The 18,618-nt window shown below is 39.1% G+C and overlaps 1 protein-coding gene across 7 annotated transcripts in view; it reads left to right on the forward strand.

Annotated features, from left to right (window-relative positions):
* Positions 1-18,618, forward strand: part of SCLT1 (sodium channel and clathrin linker 1) — a 237,950-nt gene that overhangs the window by 66,843 nt on the left and 152,489 nt on the right. The gene's annotated exons all lie outside the window — the stretch shown is intronic.

The following is an 18,618-nucleotide window of genomic DNA, read 5'->3' on the forward strand; positions in this document are numbered from 1 at the left end:
ACATAGTGTAATGCCTAGGACATGTGTAAAATAAGTTTACCTATTATTTTTATCATCTTTATTATTATTAGTGCTAAAAAGCAAGGTGAAGAATTAAAATTAGGTGTAAAAAATTCTGTGTGTCTCAAATGTAATTGTTTTGGGAGCCAATAACACCAGTACAATATCAAATGCAGTTCAGTTCAGTTGCCCAGTCGTGTCCGACTCTTGTGACCCCATGAACCCCATGACTCCACTCCCTGTCCATCACCGACTCCCGGAGTCCACCCAAACCCATGTCCATCAAGTCAGTGATGCCATCCAACCATCTCATCCTCTGTCATCCCCTTCTCCTCCTGCCTTCAATCTTTCCCAGCATCAAGGTCTTTTCAAATGAGTCAGCTCTTCGGATCAGGTGTCCAAAGTATTAGAGTTTCAGCTTCAACATCAGTCCTTCCAATGAATACCCAGGAATGATCTCCTTTAGGATGGACTGGTTGGATCTCCTTGCAGTCCAAGGGACTTGCAAGAGTCATCTCCAGCACCACAGTTCAAAAGCATCAATTCTTCGGCGCTCAGCTTTCTTTATAGTCCACCTCTCACATCCATATATGACCACTGGAAAAACCATAGCCTTGACTAGACTGACCTTTGTTGACAAAGAGATGTCTCTGCTTTTTAATATGCTATCTAGGTTGGTTATAACTTTCCTTCCAAGGAGTAAGTGTCGTTTAATTTCATGGCTGCAATCACCATCTGCAGTGATTTTGCAGCCCAGAAGAATAAAGTCAGCCACTGTTTCCACTGTTTCCCCATCTATCTGCCATGAAGTGATGGGACCAGATGCCATGATCTTCGTTTTCTGAATGTTGAGCTTTAAGCCAAAGCTTTCATCAAGAAGCTTTTTAGTTCCTCTTTACTTTGATCTTCGTTTTCTGAATGTTGAGCTTTAAGCCAAAGCTTTCATCAAGAAGCTTTTTAGTTCCTCTTTACTTTCTGCCATAAGGGTAGTGTCATCTGCATATCTGAGGTTATTGATATTTCTCCCAGCCATCTTGATTCCAGCTTATGCTTCCTCCAGCCCAGCGTTTCTCATGATGTACTCTGCATATAAGTTAAATAAATGGGGTGACAATATACAGCCTTGACGTACTCCTTTTCCCATTTGGAACCAGTCTGTTGTTCCATGTCCAGTTCTAACTGTTGCTTCCTGACCTGCATACAAATTTCTCAAGAGGCAGATCAGGTGGTCTGATATTCCCATCTCTTTCAGGATTTCCCACAGTTTATTGTGATCCACACAGTCAAAGGCTTTGGCATAGTCAAGAAAGCAGAAATACATGCTTTTCCAGAACTCTCTTGCTTTTTCGATGATGCAGCAGATGTTTGCAATTTGATCTCTGATTCCTCTGCCTTTTCTAAAACCAGCTTGAACATCTGGAAGTTCATGGTTGACATATTGCTGAAGCCTGGCTTGGAGAATGTTGAGCATTATTTTACTAGCATGTGAGATGAGTGCAATTGTGCGATAGTTTGAGCATTCTTTGGCATTGCCTTTCTTTGGGACTGGAATGAAAACTGACCTTTTCCAGTCCTGTGGCCACTGCTGAGTTTTCCAAATTTGCTGACATATTGAGTGCAGCACTTTAATAGCATCTTTCAGGATTTGAAATAGCTCAACTGGAATTCCATCACCTCCACTAGCTTTGTTCGTAGTGATGCTTTCTAAGGCCCACTTGACTTCACATTCCAGGATGTCTGGCTCTAGGTGAGTGATCACAGCATCGTGATTATCTGGGTTGTGAAGATCTTTTTTGTACATTTCTTCTGTGTATTCTTGCCACTTCTTAATATCTTCTGCTTCTGTTAGGTCCCTACCATTTCTGTCCTTTATTACAATATCAAGTCCCTCACTAAATACTTTTATTTTGGAGTATTTTGTTTTCTCATATTAGTGTGATTTATAAAAATCCTTCTGGAGGGCAGCTTGGCAGTAAAAGCCTAGAAATGCTTATATCCTTTGACCAATTAATTTGATGGTGACATTACATAGATTTTAGGAACCTGTCCTAAGAAATTGTTATACATAAAAATATATGAATAAATATATTCATTGTAGTAATGTTTTGCTTGTAAAAAATTGGAACAATTTTTTTTTAAATCTAAAATATGGAATCATTTCAGTTGTGTTTCTTTTTTCCAAATTATTGGTTATATATTAGTACAGTGGTTCTCAAATTTTAGTGTTTATTATAATCACCTGGGGGCTTATTAAAATAAAGATTGTTACCCTCTCCCCCAAGTTTTTTTTTTACTTTTAATATTTATTTATTTGGTTGTCCTGGGTCTTCGTTGCAGCATGTGGAATCTGGTGTCTTGACCAGGGAATGAACCCAGGCCCCTTTGCACTGGGAGCCTAGAGTCCCAGCCACTGAACCACCAGGGAAGTCCCATCCCCCAAGTTTTTGATTCAAGAAGTCTAGGATATGAGTCAGTAACTTATATTTCTTATAGGTTCTAAGGTATTGCTGCTAGTCCTTTCAGAACAACTGGTCTAGGAGAATCTGGGCTTTCTACCTAGTATTCCAGATGATTTTTACCATCAGACACATTTGAAAAAATGCAGTTTTGAGATATGAGGCATTTTTATGACTATTCCATTGAAAATAAAATTGTCTTAAAAAAAATAAAATGAATTTAGAGGGTCATTCCACCAGGAATTAGAAATCCAGCCCAAATTCTGGCTCTACATTCTACTTTTGACTACAGATTTTAAACTGTGTAAGTTTTAGGCAAAACTAATAAAAGGTTTTAGAAGTCAGGATAATGGTTAGTTTTGGAGGATTGTAGTATCAAGAAGAAAGGGGCAACTGGCTTCAAGGTACTGGTAATAACGTTCTCTGTCTTGAACTGGTTGCTGGTCACATGAGTGCACTCACTGTACAAATTTATGATTTGTGTATCTCTGAATGCTTATGCCTCAGAAAGCTTCTTTAGAACTTATAAATGTATTATTTATTTGAAATGTATACTCATTATATTCCAAAAATGCATATCTTTTCACTACACCATCTTACCTACTTATTAAAACTGAGAGAGGAATAGCTCTGACCTGGAATTTAAAAGCTTGGGCTTTAGAGACAGAGAGATGAAGATTTCTTCTTGATTCTGTCAGCAGCTTGCTGAGTGACTCCAGGCAAATGGCCTGAACCTTAGTTTCCACTTTTCTAAAAAGAGAATAATGCCTTTTATCTGCTGGCTTAGTTTCTCAACCTTCTTGGTTTAAGAACCCCTCTTCAGTATACTTAAAAATTATTCAGGACTCCAGAAAGCATTTTTTTGTGTGGGATATTGATCATATTACTAAATAAAACTAAGACATTTTTGTTTTATTTTTTTTAATTTGTTAATTTATTTCTTTATTTGGCTGTGTTCTGTCTTTGTTGCTAAGTGGGCTTTTTCTCTAGTTGGGGTGAGCAGGGGCTACTCCCTAGTATAGGCTTCTCATTGTGGTGGTTTTTTTGTTGTAGAGCAGGGACTCTAGGGCATGAAGGCTTCAATAGTTGCATCACACAAGCTCAATATTTGCAGCTCCCAGGCTCTAGAGCACAGGCTCAATAGTTGTGGAGCACGGGCTTACTTCTTAAGATGTGAGATCTTCACAGACCAGGGATCGAACCTGTGTCTCCTGCATTGCCAAGAAGATTCTTTATCCCTGGGCCACCAGAGAAGACCCTAAAATTTATTCTTTTTTTTTTTTTTTTTTTGTCTTTTTAACATTTTTTTTTTTTTTTACTTCTTAATTTTATTTTATTTTTAAACTTTACAATATTGTATTGGTTTTGCCAAATATCCTAATGAATCCGCCACAGGTATACATGTGTTCCCCATCCTGAACCCTCCTCCCTCCTCCCTCCCCATACCGTCCCTCTGGGTCGTCCCAGTGCACCAGCCCCAAGCATCCAGTATCGTGCCTCGAACCTGGACTGGCGACTCATTTCATACATGATAGTATACATGTTTCAGTGCTATTTTATTGAAGGATAATTGCTTTACAGAATTTTGTTGTTTTCTGCCAAACCTCAAAATGAATCAGTCATAGGTATATGTACATCCCCTCCCTTTTGAACCTCTCTCCCATCTGCCTCCCCACCCCACCCATCTAGGTTGATACAGAGCCCTGTTTGAGTCTCCTTAGCCATACAACAAATTCCCATTGACTATCTATTTTACATATGGTAAATGTAAATTTCCACTTTACTCTTTCCATACATCTCACCCTCTCCTCCCCTCTTGCCATGTCCATAAATCTATTCTCTATGTCTTTTCTCCATTGCTGCCCTGTAAATAAATTCTTCAGTACCATTTTTCTACATTCTGTATATGTACGTTAGAATATGATATTTATCTTTCTCCTTCTGACTCACTTCACTCTGTGTAATAGGTTCTAGGTTCATCCACCTCATGAGAACTGACTCAAATGTGTTCCTTTATATGGCTGAGTAATATTCCATTGTGTATATGTACCATAACTTCTTTATTCATTCATCTGTCAGTGGACATCTAGGTTGCTTCCATGTGCTAGCTGTTGTAAATAGTGCTGCAGTGCACAATGGGATACATGTGTCTTTTTCAATTTTGGTTTCATCAGGGTATAATATGCCTACGAGTGGGATTCCTGGGTCATATGGTAGTTTTATTCCTAGTTTTTTAAGGAATCTCCATACTGTCTTCTTGGAGAAGGCAATGGCAACCCACTCCAGTACTCTAACCTGGAAAATCCCATGGACGGAGGAGCCTGGTAGGCTGCAGTCCATGTGGTAACTAGGAGTCGGACATGACTGGGTGACTTCACTTTCACTTTTCACTTTCATGCATTGGAGAAGGAAATGGCAACCCACTCCAGTGTTCTTGCCTGGAGAATCCCAGGGATGGGGGAGCCTGGTGGGCTGCCATCAGTGGGGTTGCACAGAGTCGGACACGATTGAAGCGACTTAGCAGCAGCAGCAGCATACTGTCTTCTATAGTGTCTGTATCAATTTGCATTGCCACCAACAGCAGAAGAGTATTCCCTTTTCTCCACACCCTCTCCAGCATTTATTGTTTGTAGACTTTTTCGTGATGGCCATTCTGACCAGTGTGAGGTGATAGCTCATTGTTGTTTTTGATTTGCTTTTCTCTAATAATGAGCAATGTTGAGCATCTTTTCATGTGTTTGTTAGCCATCTGTATGTCTTCTCTGGAGAAATGTCTGTTTAGGTCTTTTTTCCACTTTTTGAGTGGGATGTTTGTTTTTCTGGTATTGAGTTGTATGAGCTGCTTGTATATTTTGAAAATTAATCCCTTGTCAGTTGGTTCATTTGCTATTATTTTCTCCCATTATGAGGGTTGTCTTTTCACCTTGCTTATAATAAGTTTCCTTTGCTGTGCAGAAGCTTTTCAGTTTAATCAGGTCCCACTTGTTTACTTTTGTTTTTATTTCCATTACTCTACGAGGTGAGTCATAGCAGATCTTGCTTTGATTTATGTCATCAAGTGTTCTGCCCATGTTTTCCTGTAAGAGTTTTATAGTTTCTGGTCTCACATTTAGGTCTTTAATCCATTTAGAGTTTATCTTTGTGTGTGGTGTTAGGAAGTGTTCTAATTTCATTCTTTTACATGTAGCTGTCCAGTTTTCTCAGCACTGTTTATTAAAGAGGCTATCCTTGCCCCACTGTGTATTCTTGCCTCTTTTGTCGAAAACAAGGTACCCATAGGTATGTGGCTTTATCTCCAGGTTCTCTATCTTGTTCCATTGATCTATATTTCTGTTTTTGTGCCAGTACCATACTGTCTTGATGACTGTAGCTTTGTAGAATAATCTGAAGTCAGGAAGGTTGATTCTTCTAGCTCGATTCTTTCACAAGACTGCTTTGGCTTTTGGGGGTCTTTTGTGTTCCATATGAATTGTGAAATTTTTTGTTCTAATTCTGTGAAAAATGTCATTGGTAATTTGATAGGGATTGCATTGAATCTGTAGATTGTGTTAGGTAGTATAGTCATTTTTCACAATATTGATTCTTCCTACCCAGGAACATGGACTATCTCTCCATCTGTTTATGTTGTCTTTGATTTCTTTCACTGGTGTCATAATTTTCTGTGTTAGAGTTCTTTTGTCTACTTCGGTAAGTTTATTCCTAGATATTTAATTCTTTTTGTCCCAGTGGTGAATAGGATTGATTCCTTAATTTCTCTTTCTGATTTTTTAACTTTTACTATATAGAAATACAAGTGATTTGTGTGTATTGATTTTGTAATCTGCAATTTTACTAAATGTACTGATTAGCTCTAGTGATTGTCTGATAGTATCTTTTGGGTTTTCTATGTACAGTATCCTGTCATCTGCAAACAGTGAGAGTTTTCAGTTCAGTTCAGTCGCTCAGGTGTGTCCAACTCTTGCAAGCCCATGAATCACAGCATGCCAGACCTCCCTGTCCATCACCAACTCCCGGAGTTCACCCAAACTCATGTGCATCGAGTCGGTGATGCCATCTAGCCATCTCATCCTCTGTCGTCCCCTTCTCCTCCTGCCCCCTTCCAATGAGTCAACTCTTCGCATGAGGTGGCCTAAGTATTGGAGTTTCAACCTCAGCATCAGTCCTTCCAATGAACACCCAGGACTGATCTCCTTTAGGATGGACTGGTTGGATCTCCTTACAGTCCAAGGGACCCTCAAGAGTCTTCTCCAACACCACAGTTCAAAAGCATCAATTCTTCGGCATTCATCTCTCTTTGTAGTCCAGCTCTCACATCCATACATGACACTGGAAACACCATAGCCTTGACTAGATGGACCTTTGTTGGCAAAGTAATATCTCTGCTTTTTAATATGCTATCTAGGTTGGTCGTAACTTTCCTTCCAAGGAGTAAGCGTTTTTTAATTTCTTAGCTTCAGTAACCATCTACAGTGATTTTGGAGCCCAGAAAAATAAAATCTGACCCTGTTTCCCCATCTATTTCCCATGAAGTGGTGGGACCAGATGCCATGATCTTAGTTTTCTGAATGTTGAGCTTTAAGCCAACTTTTTCACTCTCCTCTTTCACTTTCATCCAGAGGCTTTTTAGTTCCTCTTCACTTTCTGCCATAAGGGTGGTGTCATCTGCATATCTGAGGTTATTGATATTTCTCCCGGCAATCTTGATTCCAGCTTGTGCTTCTTCAGCCCAGCGTTTCTCAGGATGTACTCTGCATAGAAGTTAAATAAGCAGGGTGACAATATACAGCCTTGACGTACTCCTTTTCCTATTTGGAACCAGTCTGTTAGAACTGGAACCATGTCCAGTTCTAACTGTTGCTTCCTGACCTGCATATAGGTTTCTCAAGAAACAGATCAGGTGGTCTGGTATTCCCATCTCTTTCAGAATTTTCCACAGTTTATTGTGATCCACACAGTCAAAGGCTTTGGCATAGTCAATAAAGCAGAAATAGATGTTTTTCTGGAACTCTCTTGATTTTTCGATGATCCAGCGGATGTTGGCAATTTGATGTCTGGTTCCTCTGCCTTTTCTAAAAACAGCTTGAACATCTGGAAGTTCATGGTTGACGTATTGCTGAAGCCTGGCTTGGAGAATTTTGAGCATTATTTTACTAGCATGTGAGATGAATGCAATTGTGTGGTAGTTTGAGCATTCTTTGGCATTGCCCTTCTTTGGGATTGGAATGAAAACTGACCTTTTCCAGTCCTGTGGCCACTGCTGAGTTTTCCAAATGTGCTGACATATTGAGTGCAGCACTTTGATAGCATCATCTTTCAGGATTTGGAATAGCTCAACTGAAATTCCATCACCTCCACTAGCTTTGCTCATAGTGATGCTTTCTAAGGCTCACTTGACTTCACATTCCAGGATGTGTGGCTCTAGGTGAGTGATCACACCATCATGATTATCTGGGTCATGAAGATCTTTTTTGTACATTTCTTCTGTGTATTCTTGCCACTTCTTAATATCTTCTGCTTCTGTTAGGTCCATACCATTTCTGTCCTTTATCGAGCCCATGTTTGCATTAAGTGTTCCCTTTGTGTCTGATTTTCTTGAGGAGATCTCTAGTCTTTCCCATTCTGTTGTTTTCCTCTATTTCTTTGCACTGATCTCTGAGGAAGGCTTTCTTATCTCTCCTTGCTATTCTTTGGAACTCTTCATTCAAATGGGAATATCTTTTCTCCTTTGCTTTTCGCTTCTCTCCTCTTCACAGCTATTTTTATGGCCTCTTCAGACAGCCATTTTGCTTTTTTGCATTTCTTTTCCATGGGGATGATCTTGATCCCTGTCTCCTGTACAGTGTCATGAACCTCACTTCTTTTCCAATTTGGATTCTTTTTTTTTTTGTTGTTCTCTAATGGCTAAAACTAGGACTTCCAGAACTATGTTGAATAATAGTGATGAAAGTGGACACCCTTGTCTTGTTCCTGATCTTAAGGGGAATGCTTTCAGTTTTTCACCATTGAGAATAATGTTTGCTGTAGGCTTATCATATATGGCCTTTACAGTGTTGAGGTAGGTTCCTTCTAAGCCCATTTTTTGAAGAATTTCAATCATAAATGGTGCTGAATTTTTTCAAAGGCTTTTTCTACATCTATTGATATGACCATATGGTTTTTATCTTTCAATATGTTAATATGGTGTATCACATTGATTGACTTACATATATTAAAGAATCCTTGCATCCCTGGAATAAACCTAACTTGATTATGGTATATGAGCTTTTTGATGTGTTGCTGAATTCTCTTTGCTAAAATTTTGTTGAGGATTTTTTCATCTATGTCCATCAGTGATACTGGCCTGTAGTTTTCTTTTTGTGTGTGTTGTCTTTCTCTGGTTTTAGTATCAGGGTGGTGGTGGCCTCGTCGAATGAGTTTGGAAGTGTTCCTTCCTCTGCAGTTTTTTGAAAGAGTTTAGAAGGATAGGCATTAGCTCTTCTCTCTAAATGTTTGATAGAATTCTCCTGTGAAGCCATGTGGTCCTGGGCTTTCCTTTTTTAGGATATTTTGTTCACAATTTCAATTTCAGTGCTTGTAATGGGGTTCTTCATAATTTCTATTTCTTCCTGGTTCAGTCTTGGAAGTTTGAACTTACCTAGGAATCTGTCCATTTCTTCCAGGTTATCCATTTTATCACCATATAGTTGTTCATAATAGTCTTTTATAATCCTTAGTATTTCTGCATTGTCTGATGTAACCTATCCTTTTTCATTTCTAATTTTGTTGATTTGATTCTTCTCTCTTTTTTCCTTGATGAGCCTGGCTAAGGGTTTATCAATTTTATTTATCTTCTCAAAGAACCAGCTTTTAATTTTATTAATCTTTACTATTGTTCTTTCGTTTCTTTTTCAATTATTTCTGCTCAGATCTTTTATGATTTCTGTCCTTCTAATTTTGAGGGGTTTTTTGTTCTTCTTTTTCCAGTTGTTTTAGATGTAAAATTAGTTTGTCTATTCGATGTTTTTCTTGTTTCTTGAGGTAGGATTGTCTTGCTATAAACTTCCCACTTAGAACTGCTTTTACTTCATCCCATAGGTTTTGAGTTGCCGTGTTTTCATTGTCATTTGTTTCTAGAAATTTTTCAATTTCCCTTTTGATTTCTTCTGTAACTGGTTGGTTATTTAGAAATGTGTTGTTTAATCTCCATATGTTTGTATTTTTCACAGTTTCTTTTTTGTAATTGATTATCTAGTTTCATAGCATTGTGGTCAGAGAAGATGCTTTATATGATTTCAATTTTCTTAAATTTACTGAGGTTTGATTTGTGACCCAAGATATAGTCTATCCTGGAGAATGTTCCATGTGCACTTGGGAAGAAGGTATATTCTTCTGCATTTGGATGGAATGTCCTGAAGATATCACTGAGATCCATCTCATCTAATGTATCATTTAAGACTTGTATTTCCATATTAATTTTCTGTTTTGATGATCTGTCTGTTGGTGTGAGTGGTGTGTTAAAGTCTCCTACTATTATTGTGTTATCAGTTTCTTCTTTTATGTCTCTTAGTGTTTGTCTTATGTATTGAGGTGCTCTTATGTTGGGTGCATAGATATTTACAATTGTTATGTCTTCCTCTTGGATTGATCCCTTGATCATTATGTACTGTCCTTCCTTATCTCTTGTAATATTCTTTATTTTAAGGTCTATTTGTCTGATATGAGGATTGCTACTCCAGCTTTCTTTAGCTTCCCATTTGAATGGAATATATTTTTCCATCTTCTCACTTTCAGTCTATATGTATCTTTAGGTCTAAGGTGGGTTTCTTGTAGACAGAATATTTATGGGTCTTGTTTTTCAATCCATTCAGCCAGTCTGTGTCTTTTGGTTGGAGCAGTTAATCCATTTACATTTAAAGTAATCATTGATAAATGTGTTCCTATTGTCATTTTCTTAATTGTTTGGGGTTGATTCTGTAGATCCTTTTTCTTTTGTATTTCTTGTCTATATAAGTCCCTTTAAACATTTGTTGTAAAACTGGTTTGATGGTACTGAATTCTCTTAACTTTTGCCTGTCAGAATAGATTTTTATTTCTTCATCAATTTTGAATGAGATCCTTGCCAGGTACAGTAAGCTTAGTTGTAGATTTTTCCCTTTCAGTACTTTAAATAATATCCTGCCATTCCCTTTTGGCCTTCAGAGTTTCTGCTGAAAAATCAGCTGTTAAACATATGGGGTTTCCCTTTTATGTTACTTGTTGCTTCTCCCTTGCTGCTTTTAATATTCTTTGTTTGTGTTTAGTCTTGGTTAGTTTGATTAGTATGTGTCTTGGCGTGTTTCTCCTTGGATTTGTCCTATACGGGACTCTTTATGCCTCTTGGACTTGATTGACTATTTCCTTTTCCATGTTGGGGAAATTTTCAACTATAATCTCTTCAAAAATTTTCTCATACTCTTTCTTTTTCTCTTCTTCTGGGACCCCTATAATTCAAATGTTGGTGCATTTGATATTGTCCCAGAAGTCTCTGAGACTATCCTCAATTCTTTTCATTCTTTTTTCTTTATTCTGCTCTTCAGAAGTTATTTCCACTATTTTATCTTCCAGGTCACTGATTGGTTCTTCTGCTTCAGATATTCTGCTTTCAATTCCTTCTAGAGTGTTTTTAATTTCAGTAATTGTGGTGTTTGTATGTTTATAATTCTGTGTCTTTGTGAATTGATTCTCTCATTTTCTCCATTTTGTTTTCAATGTTTTTGATCATTTTTACTATCATTATTCTGAGTTCTTTTTCAGGTAGTTTGCCCATTTCCTCTTCATTTATTTGGACTTCTGTGTTTTTAGTTTGTTCCTTCACTTGTGTAGTATTTTTCTGCCTTTTCTTTCTTTCTTTATTTTTTTTTAACTTACTGTGTTTGAGGTCTTTTCCCAGGCTTCAAGGTTGAATTCTTTCTCCCTTTTGGTTTCTGCCCTCCTAAGGTTTGTGTAAGCTTCATATAGGGTGTGATTTGTGCTGAGTTTTTGTTTGTTTGTTTGTTTTTCCTCTGATGGGCAAGGCTGAGTGAGGTGGTAATTCTGTCTCTGATGATTAGGTTTGTGTTTTTTTTTTGCTGTTTGTTGTTTAGATGAGGTGTCCTGTACTACTGGAGGTGCTACTGATGGTTGGGTGATGCCGGGTCTTGTATTCAACTGATTTCCTTTGTGTGAGTTCTCACTCTTTCATACTCCCTAGGGTTAGTTCTCTGGTAGTCTAGGGTTTTGGAATCAATGCTCCCACCCAAAGGCTCAGGGCTTGATCTCTTCAATGACCCTCGTCAAGTTGGTGTAGCCAGAATGCCATTATGTTTCCTCTTAGGGATTTTTCATCCACAGACCCCAACTCTGCTCTGGATCTCATATCTGACCTATCAGAGAACAGCATCTGAAATTGAGAAGTGGTACCCATCCTTCTAATTCATGCTGAGCCCAGTAGAGTGGAAATGGGAGAGGCTGGATGGTGTTCCCAGACTGTCCCCCGAAACTGATTTCCCTGGGCGCCTTCCTTGGAGGGGACTATAGAGACCCACACTCAGAAAACGCTGCTTAGTTTGGCATTTAAATCCAGCAGGCCAGAAATAACACTCATACTGCTTAAAAATTTTCTGCTTTCCTCCTCCCCCTCTGTCCAGGCAGAAGGGGTCTTTAAAGAACGAGGAACTGGGAAAGCCCAATTCCTCAATGAATGAATAAGGTTTTTGCTCTGCTTTGTGGAGGACTATCCTGGTTCTTCAGATGGTAAAGAATCCACCTGCAATGTCCCTAATATATTTTTAATTGAAGGATAATTGCTTTACAATATTGTGTTGTTATTTTCTGCTATACTTCAACATGAATCAGCTGTAGGCATACTTATGTTCCCTCCCTCTTGAACGTCCCTCTCACCTCCCATCCCATCCTACCCCTCTAGGATGTCACAGAGAACGGGTTTGAGCTCCTTGAGTCACACAGCAAATTCCTACTGGCTTTCTGTTTTACATATGGTAGTTTATATGTTTCCATGCTATTCTCTCCATTCATCCCACCTTCTCCTTCCCCCCAGCCCCATGTCCACAAGTCTTTCCTCTATGTCTGTGTCTCCATTGCTGCCTGCAGGTGGGTTCATCAATACCATTTTTCTATATTCTGTGTTGTTACTGTTCAGTCTTTCAGTCATGTCCAATTCTTTGTGACCCCTCAGTCATGTCCAATTCTTTGTGCAGCACTCCAGGCTTCCCTGTCCTTCACCATCTCCCAGTTCAGTTCAGTTTAATTCAGTTGCTCAGTTGTGCTAGACTGTTTGCGACCCCATGAACTGTAGCACTCCAGGCCTCCCTGTCCATCACCAACTCCCGGTTTGCTCAAACTCATGTCCTTTGAGTTGGTGATGCTATCCAACCATCTCATCCTCTGTCAACCCCTTTTCCTCCCGCCTTCAATCTTTTTCAGCATCAGGGTCTTTTCCAGTGAGTCAGTTCTTTGGATCAGGTGGCCAAAGTGTTGGAGTTTCAGCTTCAGCATCAGTCCTTCCAGTGAATATTCAGGACGGATTTCCTTTAGGATTGAGTGGTTTGATCTCCTTGCAGACCAGGGGACTCTCAAGAGTCTTCTCCAATACCAGATGGAAAGCATTGGTTCTTCGGCACTCAGCCTTGTTTTTGATCCAACTGTCACATCTATAATGTGTACTGGAAAAACCACAGCTTTGAATCTTTGTCGGCAACCTGATGTCTCTGCTTTTAATATGCTGTCTAGGTTTGTCTTAGCTTTCCTTTCAAGGAGCAAACATCTTTTAATTTCGTGGCTGCATTCACCCTTTCTCTGTGATTTTGGAGCCCAAGAAAAGAAAATCTGTCACTGTTTCCACTTTTCCCCCTCTGTTTGCCTTGAAGTTATGGGACCAGATGCCATGGTCTTAGTTTTTTGAATGTTGAATTTTCAGCCAGCTTTTTCACTCTCCTCTTTCACCCTCATCAAGAGTCTCTTTAATTCCTCTTCTCTCTCTGCAATTAGAGTGGTATCATCTGTGTATCTGAGGTTGTTGATATTTCTCCTTGCAATCTTGATTCCAGCTTGTGCTTCATCCACCCTGGGATTTCGCATGATATACTCTGCATATAAATTAAATAAGCAGGGTGACACTATAAACCCTTTACATACTCCTTTCCTAGTTTGGAACCAGTCTGTTCTTCCATGTCCAGTTCTAACTGTTGCTTCTTGACCTGAATGTAGGTTTCTCAGGAGACAGGTAAGGTGGTCTGGTATCCCAATCTTTAAGAATTTTCCACAGTTGGTTGTGATCCACACAATCAAAGGGTTTAGTGTGGTCAGTGAAGCAGAAGTAGATGTTTTTTTGGAATTCTCTTGATTTTCTGTGATACAGTGGATGTTGGCAATTTTATCTTTGGCTCCTCTGCCTTTTCTAAATCCAGCTGTTATATCTGGAAGTCCTCAGTTCACGTACTGTTGAAATCTACCTTGAAGGATTTTGAGCATTACCTTGCTAGCGTGTGAAACGAATGCAGTTGTGCAGTAGTTTGAACTTTCTTTGGCATTGCCTTTCTTTGGGATTGAAATGAGAACTGACCTTTTCCAGTCCTGTGGCCACTGCTGAGCCTTCCAAATTTACTGGCCTATTGAGTGCCCCACTTTCAGAGCATCATCATCTAGGATTTGCGATAGCTCAGCTGTAATTCCATCACCTCTACTAGCTTTGTTTGTATTGATGCTTCCTAAGGCCACTTGAATTGTACTCTAAGATGTCTGGCTCTAGGTGAGTGGTCATACCATTGTGGTTATCTGGGTCATTTAGATCTTTTTTTGTAACATTCTTCTGTGAATTCATGCCACCACTTCTTAATATCTTCTGCTTCTGTTAGGTCCGTACCATTTCTGTCCTTTATTGTGCACATCTTTGCTTGAAATGTTCCCTTGGTATCTCTAATTTTCTTGAAAAGATCTCTAGTCTTTCCCTTTCTATTGTTTTCCTCTATTTCTTTGCATTGTTCAGTTAGAAAGGCTTTCTTCTCTCTCCTTGCTATTCTTTGGAACTCTGCATTCAAATAGGTATATCTTTCCTTTTCTCCTTTGCCTTTTGCTTTCCTAAATTGAAGAAAGTAGGGAAAACCACTAGACCATTCAGGTATGACCTAAATCAAATTCCTTATGATTATACAGTGTAACTGAGAAATAGATTTAAGGGCCTAGATCTGATAGATAGAGTGCCTGATGAACTATGGACTGAGGTTCATGACATTGTACAGGAGACAGGGATCAAGACCATCCCCATGGAAAAGAAATGCAAAAGGCAAAATGGCTGTCTGGGGAGGCCTTACAAATAGCTGTGAAAAGAAGAGAAGCGAAAAGCAAAGGAGAAAAGGAAAGATATAAGCATCTGAATGCAGAGTTCCAAAGAATAGCAAGAAGACATAAGAAAGCCTTCTTCAGCGATCAATGCAAAGAAATAGAGGAAAACAACAGAATGGGAAAGACTAGAGATCTCTTCAAGAAAATTAGAGATACCAAGAGAATATTTCATGCAAAGATGGGCTCGGTAAAGGACAGAAATGGTATGGACCTAACAGAAGCAGAAGATATTAAGAAGAGATGGCAAGAATACACAGAAGAACTGTACAAAAAAGATCTTCATGACCCAGATAATCACAATGGTGTGATCACTGACCTAGAGCCAGACATCCTGGAATGTGAAGTCAAGTGGGCCTTAGAGAGCATCACTACGAACAAAGCTAGTGGAGGTGATAGAATTCCAGTTGAGCTATTTCAAATCCTGAAAGATGATGCTGTGAAAGTGCTGCACTCAATATGTCAGCACATTTGGAAAACTCAGCAGTGGCCACAGGACTGGAAAAGGTCAGTTTTCATTCCAATCCCAAAGAAAGGCAATGCCAAAGAATGCTCAAACTATCGCACAATTGCACTCATCTCACACGCTAGTAAAGTAATGCTCAAGATTCTCCAAGCCAGGATTCAGCAATACGTCAACCATGAACTTCCAGATGTTCAAGCTGGTTTTAGAAAAGGCAGAGGAACCAGACATCAATTTGCCAACATCCGCTGGATCATGGAAAAAGCAAGAGAGTTCCAGAAAAACATCTATTTCTGCTTTCTTGACTATGCCAAAGCCTTTGACTGTGTGGATCACAATAAACTGGAAAATTCTGAAAAAGATGGGAATACTAGACCACCTGACCTGCCTCTTGAGAAATTTGAATGCAGGTCAGGAAGCAACAGTTAGAACTGGACATGGAACAACAGACTGGTTCCAAATGGGAAAAGGAGTACGTCAAGGCTGTGTATTGTCACCCTGCTTATTTAACTTCTATGCAGAGTACATCATGAGAAATGCTGGGCTGGAAGAAGCACAAGCTGGAATCAAGATTGCCAGGAGAAATATCAATAACCTCAGATACGCAGCTGACACCACCCTTATGGCAGAAAGTGAAGAGGAACTAAAAAGCCCCTGGATGAAAGTGAAAGAGGAGAGTGAACAAGTTGGCTTAAAGCTCAATATTCAGAAAACGAAGATCATGGCATCTGGTCCCACCACTTCATGGGAAATAGATGGGGAAACAGTGGAAACAGTGTCAGACTTTATTTTTCTGGGCTCCCAAATCACTGCAGATGGTGAGTGCAGCCATGAAATTAAAAGACGCTTACTCCTTGGAAGGAAAGTTATGACCAACCTAGATGGCATATTCAAAAGCAGAGACATTACTTTGCCAACAAAGGTTCGTCTAGTCAAGGCTGTGGTTTTTCCTGTGGTCATGTATGGATGTGAGAGTTGGACTTGAAGAAGGCTGAGTGCCGAAGACTTGATGCTTTTGAACTGTGGTGTTGGAGAAGACTCTTGAGAGTCCCTTGAACTGCAAGGAGATCCAACCAGTCCATTCTGAAGGAGATCAGCCCTGGGATTTCTTTGGAAGGAATGATGCTAAAGCTGAAACTCCAGTACTTTGGCCACATCATGCGAAGAGTTGACTCATTGGAAAAGACTGTGATACTGGAAGGGATTGGGGGCAGGAGGAGAAGGGGACGACAGAGGATGAGATGGCTGGATGGCATCACTGACTCAATGGACGTGAGTTTGAGTGAACTCCGGGAGTTGGTGATGGACAGGGAGGCCTGGCATGCTGTGATTCATGGGATTGCAAAGAGTCGAACACGACTGAGCAACTGAACTGCCCTGAAGTGATATTTGCTAATATACAGTATTTGTTTTTCTCTTTCTGACTTATTTCATTGTATATAATAGGTTCTTCGTTCATCTACTTCATTAGATTGACTGAAATGTCTTCCTTTTTATGACTGAGTAGTATTCCATTGTATATGTGTAGAAGCTTCTTTATCCATTCATCTGTTGATGGACATCTAGGTTGCTTCCATGTCCCAGCTATTGCAAATAGTGCTGCATTGAACACTAGGTTACCTGTGTCCTTTTCAATTATGGTTTTCCCAGGGTATATTCCCAGTAGTGGAACGGTTAGATCATATGATAGTTTTATTCCTTGTTTTCTTAAGAAATCTCTATACTCTTCTCCATAATGTCTGTATCAATTTACATTCCTACCAACCATGCAAAAGGAGTTCCCTTTCTGTACACTCTCTCAAGCATTTATTATTTGTCAATTTTTTTCATCATGGCCATTCTGATCAGTGTGAGGTGATATCCCATGTAGTTTTGATTTGGATTTCTCTGATAAAGTACAATATTGAGCTACTTTTCATATGTTTATTAGCCATCTGTATGTCTTCTTTGAAGAAATGTCTGTTTAGGTCTTCTGCCACTTTCCACTTTTTAATTGGGTTGTATGTTTTTCTGTTACTGAGTTGCATGAGCTGCTTGTATATTTTGGAAATTAATCCTCTGTCAGTTGTTTCATTTGCTATTCTCCCATTATGTGGGTTATCTTTTCACCTTGTTTATAGTTTGCTTTGTTGCAAAAGCTTTTAATTAGATCATACTTGTTTGTTTATATTTCCATTACTGGAGGAGGTGGGTCATAGAGGATCTTGCTCTGATTTATGTCATAGAGTTTTTTGCCTTTGTTTTCCTCTAAGAGTTTAATAGTTTCTGGTCTTACAGTGAGTGAGTGAAGTCACTCAGTCGTGTCCGACTGTTTGCGACCCCATGGACTGTAGCCTACCAGACTCCTCCGTCCATATTTTCCAGGCAAGAGTACTGGAGTGGGTTGCCGTTTCCGTCTCCTGAAGATCTTCCCGACCCAGGGATTGAACCCAGGTCTCCCACATTGTAGGCAGACGCTTTACCATCTGAGCCATTACATTTAGGTCTTTAATCCATTTTGAGTTTATCTTCATGTATGGTGTCAGAAAGTGTTCTAATTTCATTCTTTTAAATGTAGCTGTTCAGTATTGCAGCACCACTTATTGAAGAGACTGTCTTTTCTCCGTTGTATGTTCTTGCCTCCTTTGATGAAAGAAAGAGGACATAAACAGATGGAGAGTAATTTCTTGTTCCTGGATTGGAAGAATCAATAGTATCAAAAGCAATCTACAGATTCAGTGCAATCCTTATCAATTTACCAATGGCATTTTTTACAGAACTAGAACTAAAAATTTCACAATTCATATGGAAACGTAAGAGACCCTGAATAGCCAAAGCCATCTTGAGAAAAAATAATGGAGCTGGAGGAATCATTCTTCCTGATTTCATGCTATAAAAGAAAACTGTAGTCATCGAGACAGTATGGTACTGACACAAAACAGAAATATAGACCAATGGAATAAGATAGAAAACCCAGAGATAAATCCATGCACCTACGGGCACCTTATCTTTGGCAAAGGAGGCAAGAATACAAAGCTAGGACATTTTAGGACAAATAGGAACCTAAGAATGCATTTCAGTAGCCATTAGAGCAATGACCATATCACAGGTTACATCATATAAACTTTGGTAAACTCCACTGTAAACTCGTGCAGATGAGAGTAAAAAAGAGAATAATGCCTTCCTTTTATTATGAACGTAATTTTGTCTTCAAGGGTCTCTGTATCACTTTTGAGAATTACTTGTTGAAAGAATAATGACCTGATAAAATTCTTATTATAAAATACTAGATGAAAATAGTATAATACAATCAGCATACTGTATCAGTCCCAGTTTTTTTTTTTTTTTTAAGAAAAAAATACAAAA

This window comes from Bos indicus, chromosome 17, assembly GCF_029378745.1.
Source record: "Bos indicus isolate NIAB-ARS_2022 breed Sahiwal x Tharparkar chromosome 17, NIAB-ARS_B.indTharparkar_mat_pri_1.0, whole genome shotgun sequence".
Classification (NCBI taxonomy): Eukaryota; Metazoa; Chordata; class Mammalia; order Artiodactyla; family Bovidae; genus Bos; species Bos indicus.